The sequence below is a fragment of the Canis lupus genome, chromosome 2, assembly GCF_011100685.1.
Source record: "Canis lupus familiaris isolate Mischka breed German Shepherd chromosome 2, alternate assembly UU_Cfam_GSD_1.0, whole genome shotgun sequence".
Lineage (NCBI taxonomy): Eukaryota > Metazoa > Chordata > Mammalia > Carnivora > Canidae > Canis > Canis lupus.
Window position 1 is genome coordinate 81,045,656 of NC_049223.1, and position 8,204 is coordinate 81,053,859.

Consider the following 8,204-nt stretch of genomic DNA (forward strand, 5'->3'; position numbering starts at 1 on the left):
AGCAGCGGGGCTGGAGGGCCCGTATGTGTTGGAAGTGGGGGGTGGAGAGCTCACCCCGAGCACCCAAACAGAGCTGCTTGCCCGAGGCACACACGTTGTGGAACTGTGGGAGTGGGGGTGCGTGGGAGGTGGGCAGGGGGCCAGGGAGCAGGCCCTGCTGAGCCTGGCCTCCATGCCAACAGGCCTCTGTCATTGTTTATCTCTAGACTTCTGGAGGGCGGGCGGGGGGGGGCAGGTGGTGGCAGGAGAACAGTGCCTCCTCCCACACATCTCTGCAGAGCTTGTCGAAATAGATTCTTCGACCATCCATGCTAGGGCTCTGAGGTTTGCAAAACCTTTTTACAAGTTTTGGCTTGTTGGAGCCTCACGACTCTTCTGAGTTTTTGTGGGCACCCCTATTTTACAGAAGAGGAAAACCGAGGCTGGGCCCAGGGACAGGGCTTGCCCACGGCCACACAGCAAGTTAGAGGCAGAGGCCTGAATTGAAAGCAGGGCCGGGAATCCCAATCAGATGCTTTTCTCACAGATGAGGAGACTGAGGCTCAGACATGTGCAGTGACTTGCCCTAAGTCACACAGCAGGAAGGAGCAGAGGCCTTCAGGGAAGCTAGAGTCCTTATTTTTCAAACCCTGAGCCTTCTCCAGGATACCACACTGCGGAGGCCCTGCATGCCAGAGGTCATGCACAGTGAGCCTTAGGAAGGTGTCATGCACAGGTGACCAGGGACGTGGACCAGGTGAGCAGAGACGGTCTGGGGCAGAGGAGGAAGGCTTCCTGGTGGTGGCGGCCCTGGAGCTGAGACAAGTAGGGATTAAAGGGACGAGCGGGAATGAACCGGTGCAGCAGCGGGAGAGGACAGCGCAGGCTGAGGGAACTGGAGGGGTGAAGCCACGCAGGTTTGCAAGCAGGAGCCACAAGCACTTTGCTATTAGTAGGGCATGACGTGGGGGGGCTGACATGGTCTCCAGGGCCTCGTAAGGCAGGTCCAGGAGTGGGGACGTTAAGTTGAGGGCAGTGGGGAGCCATTAAAGATTTTTAAGCAGGGTGAGGCGTGATTACTGTGCCTCAAACAGAAGGCACTGGCAGGGGCAGGCCCGGAACCCCTGCTTCCTGACTCAGCTTGGAGCTGGACGATGGCAAAGTTGTGAGGATACTCAGCCTGCCTTGGGATCTCAACCCCGGCCTGCTCCGCCCTGACCCCCTGCCGCGGCAGGAAGGTGGCCTCTGTGGGGAGCCCGGTCTGGGTCCAGCCCACTGAGCATCAGGGAGCCTTGCAGCGTTGGGTGGGGCTGGGGGGTGGGAAAGGGAAGGGAGCAGGGGACCAGCTCGGCAGGCCTTCCTCCGTTAGTGCTAGGCCACCTGGGCGTGGTAGACGTGGTGGCTGAGTCAGGGTTTTCCTGGGACCTGACCCTTGCTGGGCCTGCCCGGCTGGCCACCGTGGCTCTGTTACTGGACTATGGCTACTGCCATCACCACCGACAGAAGTGTAGGTCCAGCAGGGAGCAAGCCTCAATCCTACAGTGATCTGGGCCCTTGAGGGCACTCGAGGTCAGGCATGAGTCCCATTCCCAAAGCAACTCAGCCCCCCGATGGCCCCACTGGTGAGCAGAGGTGGACATAGGAAAGTGGCTGAGCTTGGGAGGCCGATGGCCTCATGTGTTCTCTGCCTCAGGGCCCGGATGGATACGACGCCCTCCAAGGACACAGGCCTCTGAGCTGCAGGCAGGGATCTGTGCTCAAAGGCCAGTGGGCAGCTGTCTGAAGCTTCCAACGGACCCAGTGATTGGCTATAGGGGAAATCTAAAAAAAACTTTAATTTTTATTTTTTTAATTTTTAATTTTTTTAGATTTTTATTTATTTATTCATGAGAGACAGAGAGAGAGGCAGAGGGAGAGGCAGGCTCCTGCAGGGAGCCCGATGTGGGACTTGATCCTGGGACCCCAGGACCACGCCCTGGGCCAAAGGCAGGCACCAAACTGCTGAGCCACCCGGGGATCCCAAAAAAACTTTTTAAAAATGTTAATTAATATAAACCCAGCTCTGCCTTCTAGAGGACCTAGGAGCATTGACACCCCCATAGCAATAAGCACATCCAGCTCCCAGATGTTGGCTCCTAAGCACCACTCTCTAACAAAAGAGCCCAGGGCTCCTTAGAGAACTGGCTGATTCCAAGGCTGAGGCAGGGATAGTACAGGATGAGCCTGGAGCTGCCTGTAGGGATAGAAGGCAAGGAAATGCTCAAAAAATAAACAGATCGGGGGGGATGTCAGACCCAGCAGCCAGCCCGAAAGAGAACCCAATGGCCAAACCTGGACCAACCAAGTCAAAGAACAGGACAATAACATAGTCATAAATTTCAGCCCCAATAAAATGAATATTCATGAGTCCAAGCTGATAGAAATAGGGATTGAAGAAATAAAGAGGGGTGGCTAGACAAATTTCCCTTACGGAAGAGCTCTGCATAATCCGTGCAGCTTCTCACCTCCAGCAGGTGGAGGTTAATTCCAAATTCAAGCACTGAGTGTGAACTGGACCTAGTGACACCCTTCCAAAGAAAGGAACCCCAGAAATGGTTAAAAAAAAAGAAGATGGAGAAACAGAAATTTTACTGTGGACAAACCCTGCAAGCACGACCGTAACCAAGTTGACATCATCAGTGAAAACAAACAGAGCCAGGGCGGCAGGGATATGTTGCTTGAACTCAAGATCAGCTATCAGCAACTTACGTGGGATTTCCCGGGTGCCAGCCACCGCTCTCCCTGTACCGAGGCGCAGGGAGGTTAAGGAACTTGCGGGAACCGCCCTGCTCATGCGCGGCAGGGGCAGGGATCAGGCCCAGGCAGTCTCGGTCCCATGCCACAGAGTCCCTAATCCAATGCTCCTCTAGGGGTGCCCGGCTGGCTCAATGGCTCTTGATCTCAGGGTCGTGAGTTCGAGCCCCATGTTGGGTATAGAGATTACTTAAAAAAAAACTTTGTTTGCCACTCTCCACTGCCTAGACAGGACATTCTCACTGCCTCTGCCATGTTGGGCCTCCCTAGATATGATCTGAAAAGCACTGGTCCTGGGGAAACTGAGGCCAGGGTCCCCAAATACCTCAGTGCCCCACGCCCCAGGCACTCAGACTGGGGCCGGGGGAGGAGAGGATGGAGATGGGTTTGCTGCTTCCCCTTTTCCTCAGTGGGCAGTGGCCGTGGGTGGAGCCACAATCAGGCCCCTTTCTCAGCTGAGGGCAGCAGTGGCCTCACAGCAGGACCCAGACTAAGAGGGGGAGGAGTTGGGTGTGTAGGAGCCAGAAGGGGGCACCTGACCCAGCCTGGGAGGTTCAGGCAGGCTCCCTGGAGGAGGAGGAGCCATCCAAGCTGAAACACAGGTCAGTGGGAATCTACTGGATGAGGTGGAGAGAAGTGGCCCCCAAAAGAGCCTGTCCCCACACTCCAGACTCCAGACCTCTGTGTGCAGGGCCCGAGTCTCCCCCATTTGGCCAGGACAAGGCACGCTCTGGTCCCAACGCCACCCTAGCCCCTGCTGTCAGGCCGTGAGCAGCCCTATGATGCCAGCCCCGCTCGCGTTCCCACCCCAAGCAGAACCTCATCTCTGACCTCAGTTGCCTGGGCTGGGAAGTGGGCTCTCGGCCCGCCGCCCTCCCCCGGCTCTGAGCTGCAGGGCCCTTGGCAGCCCTTTGATACACCCAACAAAGCCCTGCAGAAGGTGAAGGCAGCAATTAGGAGGGAGCTGGGTGGGGGCTGCCCTCTTTCTCAGCTGCTCCCAGTCTAGGTGGCAAGTTAAAACAGTATCACCGGCCCGGGGCTCAGATTCCCTAATTAATTAGCGAATCCTAGAGGAATGGGCAGGCTCCCCACCCTCCTCCCCACCGGTTCCGGGCCCCAGGACAGGGCCTGCCGCACAGCAGATGCTGCTACAGCAGAGGTTGAGGAAACGGGGGCCTGACGTGCTGGAGTTCTCAGCTCTGCACCCCCCCATACCTTCACCCATGTGGTGCTTCACGCCTGGATCACTTCCTCCCCAGAGCAGTGCCAGGCACCTAGCAGGCCCTCAAGAAACACTAGCTCATGGGGATCCCTGGGTGGCTCAGCAGTTTAGCGATTGCCTTCGGCCTGGGACGTGATCCTGGAGTCCCAGGATCGAGTCCCACATCAGGCTCCCTGCATGGGGCCTGCTTCTCCCTCTCCCTCTCCCTCTGCCTCTCTCTCTCTGTTTTTCATGAATAAATAAATAAAAAATCTTAAAAAAAAGAAAAGAAAAGAAAAGAAACACTAGCTCAATAAATGAATGATGGTGGAGGTGGGCTGGAACCATGCAGGCGGTAAAGGAGAAGGGATAAGCGTTTCTGGACAACTACTATGTGCCAAGCCCTAAACCCATGTTGTCCCGCTGAAGGATCACAATGACCCTGCAAGGCATGGATTTGTCCCCACTTTAGAGATGGGGAACACTGAGGCTCGGCTCCGTGATGGTATCAGGCCAAGATCCCTCAGGGGCTGTATCGGGCACCTATTGATCTCGCCGGGGGACCCTGAGCATGTCCCTCGGTGTCTCTGGGTCTCAGTTGGCCCACTCATGGAAGTCCATCCCGGCAGGGGTGAGGGGCTCCTGCCCCCCCCCCACAGACCTGCCCTGGCCGCCTTCCCAGGTCATCCGCAGCAGCAGGCCCCACTCCAGCCCCTCGGGGTCTGGCTTCCCGATCCAAACCTTGTCAGCCTGTCTCAGTCGGCAGAACCAGACCCCAGTTTCTGGGAAGCTGCGGCCGCATCCCAGCCTTCCAGGGCCGGGGGGCCCCCTCTCCCCCCCTGGGCCTGGGCCCCATTTCAGCAGCCTCATCACATTCCCCAGTGGCCTCCACAGCCTGGATGGACGGATGCAGTTTCCACACTGGTCTGGCAGAGCCAGGCGGCTTCGTGACCAGGCCTCCTGCTGGGCGGAGGGGTCCTCCCCTCCCCTCGGGGGGTCAGTCACATGCACCCCAGCATCTGGGCACGGACTGCTGCACCCCCACAGCCACAGGGCACATGGAGCACGCCCCCTCCTCGGACTCTACACCCTCCCAGCACACTCTTGCCCAGCCTGGTGCCCCAACCTACCCTGGGTTCCCCATCGGAGCCTCTCCCCCCCACGCCCCTTCCCTATTTCTGTCGAGAAAACTATACTCAGCCTTCCAGGCCCAGCCGGGATTCCCCATCTTCTGAGGGACCTCCGGAACCACCCCTGCTCACTGAGTTGAGGAAAATCAGCCCCAGGCCTCCCACGACCCCCTTCAGCCTATGGCACACAGGTGTGTCCGTCTGTCCCTGACACGTCCTCGGAGCAGCCTAACTTCCTTTCCTCAAGAACTCTATGAAGGGGAGCTGTTAGCACCTACTCTGTGGGTGGGGGGCACTGTGAACCCCAGTAGTCCAGGACCCGGCTGACAAAGATTGTCCTATGTAATTAGTAGTAATGTTCCTCTTCACCTCTATTTTTTTTTAAGATTTTATTTATTTATCCGGGATCCCTGGGTGGCGCAGCGGTTTGGCGCCTGCCTTTGGCCCAGGGCGCGATCCTGGAGACCCGGGATCAAATCCCACATCAGGCTCCCGGTGCATGGAGCCTGCTTCTCCCTCTGCCTGTGTCTCTGCCTCTCTCTCTCTCTCTCTCTGTGTGACTATCATAAATAAAAAAAAAAAAAAAAAAAAAAAATTAAAAAAAAAAAAAGATTTTATTTATTTATCCACGAGAGACACAGAGAGAGAGAGAAAGAGGCAGAGACATGGGCAGAGGGAGAAGCAGGCTCCCTGCAGGGAGCCCAATGCGGGACTCGATCCCGGGGCCCCAGGATCACGTCCTGGACCGAAGGCAGGGGCTAAACCGCTGAGCCACCCGGGCTGCCCTACTCTTTGCCTCTATTTGGATGATAAGTTATTTGGTCACCCTATTGTGAGACATGGAGAAGGGAGGGGCTTTCCCAAAGCCCTAGAGCTAGCAAGTGGCCGTCAGGATTCGAACCCAGCACCTTGGCCCAGAGCCTCTTCACTCGTGCGTTTGGGCGTGAATGAGCCCAGGCATTCTCCAGGGCCTGCTACGCGCCCTCCGTTGCCTGGAGCTCTTCCCCCCACCCCGGGCCGGACACCCCAGTTTCCTCTTACCTTTCTGCTCAGAGAAGCCACCCTGTTCCCTTTCCTAAAGATGCCCTGAACCCCCTACTGTATTTCTTTCCTGCACTTTCCATTCCTCTTGGCTATGGGCTCGCATGATGTGCTAAACACCTGTCACTGATGCTCACCTCCTACCCAGCGGCCAGTTCCGTGGGTGAGGACCAGTCTGTTTGGTGGCTCCCGGATCCCCCCCCAGGGTACCCCCACATATTTGATGAAGGAATCCATGGATGGTGCTTGGCACCAGGGAGACAGTCGGGATTGGGAGAACCCAGGCGGTGCCCTCACAGGCTCCCAGTCTGCTGGGGAGAAAGACCCAGGGGAACGCCAAGAATACCCGAAAGATAAATCCTGTGGTTTGACAAGCATGGGAGCCCGGGCACCCAGAGAAAGAGCCGCTTGCTCAGTGTAGGGCAGGTCAGGGGAGGTTTCCGGGAGGCGGTGGTGTCTGAGCTGACTTGAAGGATGGGGTGGGAGGGTGGAGAAGGAAGGGGCTCCGAGGCTGAAGGCCTGCCAGTGTGACGGCAGCGCTGAGGGCAGGGCGGGCAGCAGGGAGCGTCGAGCCTGCAGGGGTGTGTAGGGGTCTGAGCGCAGAGGGCCTTGTTGCCCTGCTGGGGATTTTCCTCTTATCCTAAGGGTGGGCACCAGGGAGCAGCTCAGTGGTTTTTGTCTGGAGGAAGGGGGAGTGAGGGTAGGCAAGAAAAATCTCAACTTGCATGATTTTCAAAATTGTGCTGTCCCCTTGAAAAAAAATGTGTGTGTGTGTGTGTGTGTGTGTGTACACATATCGAAGGGTTGACCTATAAAAAGAAAAGGTGATTTATTTTGCATGCCACTGTGGGACCAGAGCCACTGCCTGACTGGCCCTCAGGTCTGCTCTTCAGACGGCCCCCAGGACTGAGCCCCGGAGCTCGCAGGTGTCCCGGCCCCATCCCCCACCTCCCCATCTCCAGCCATCTGTCTGGGAAGGTCCATTGTGGTGGCCTCTGACATCACAGCAGGGGGCAGCGTGATGTCACAGGGCCCCATTGTGGCCTTGGAAGGCGAGGTGCCCCCCACCAGAGGCCCCATTCCCACTCCCGTCCAATCCTATTAAGCATGGGCTGGGGACAAAGGAAGGCGCTTTGTGTTTTAACCCTGACTGAAGTGAGTCACAGGCTGTAGAGGGAGGGGATGGCAACAAGAGGTTGTACATTCCGGAGCCTGCCACCTCCCCCAGCTGGGCCTGCAGGTCAGGCTGCAGGCCCTGCTGTCACCACCAGCCACTGTCCCCCATGCCAGGGCCTGTGCCCCTCATGCATCTCACCCTGGGATCTGGGGCCAGAGCCTGTGATGTGAGGCTGCAGGCTGCACCCCTCTTGTGTCCACTCTATGATGAGAGCTCAGCCTGTGAGATGAGGGAGGGCCTGGGGACTCGAGGGGACCCCGGGCTGGGAGAAGGAGGCCGAGTCAGCTGGAGCCACAGAAGCCAGAAGTCCCCGGAAGGCAGCTTCAGGACATAGATGGCAGACCAAGGCCCAGAGAGGGACAGGCCTGCCACCCGGCAGATTCAATGAGCACTTATGATTTTTTTCTTTTAAAGATTTTATTTATTTATTTCTGAGAGACCCACAGAGAGAGGCAGAGACACAGGCAGAGGGAGAAGCAGGCTTCCTGTGGGGAGCCTGATGCAGGACTCGATCCCAGGACCCCCGGGGTCACAGCCTGAGCCAAAGGCAGATGCTCCACTACTGAGCCACCCAGGTGTTCCCCAGTGAGCACTTTATAAACTCCTACTGAGAGCCGTACTGGTCTCTGCTATGGGTCATCTGATCCCTGAAACTCTGGAAGGTGACAGCCAGGACCAACCCCACAGACCTGGCCACTGAACAGGCACGCAGAGCAGGAAGCCCAGCAGCCTGGGGACAGCTAGGTGGCCCATCCTTCTCCCAGGTGTCTCCGAGGGAGAAGGGGGCAGGACTCCCTGAGGTTCGAGCTCAGGGGTCAGAGGGCCTGATTTGCAGCTCTTCTTCTGCAGTGAACTTGCAGGCCCTCCCCCCACAGAGCCTCTG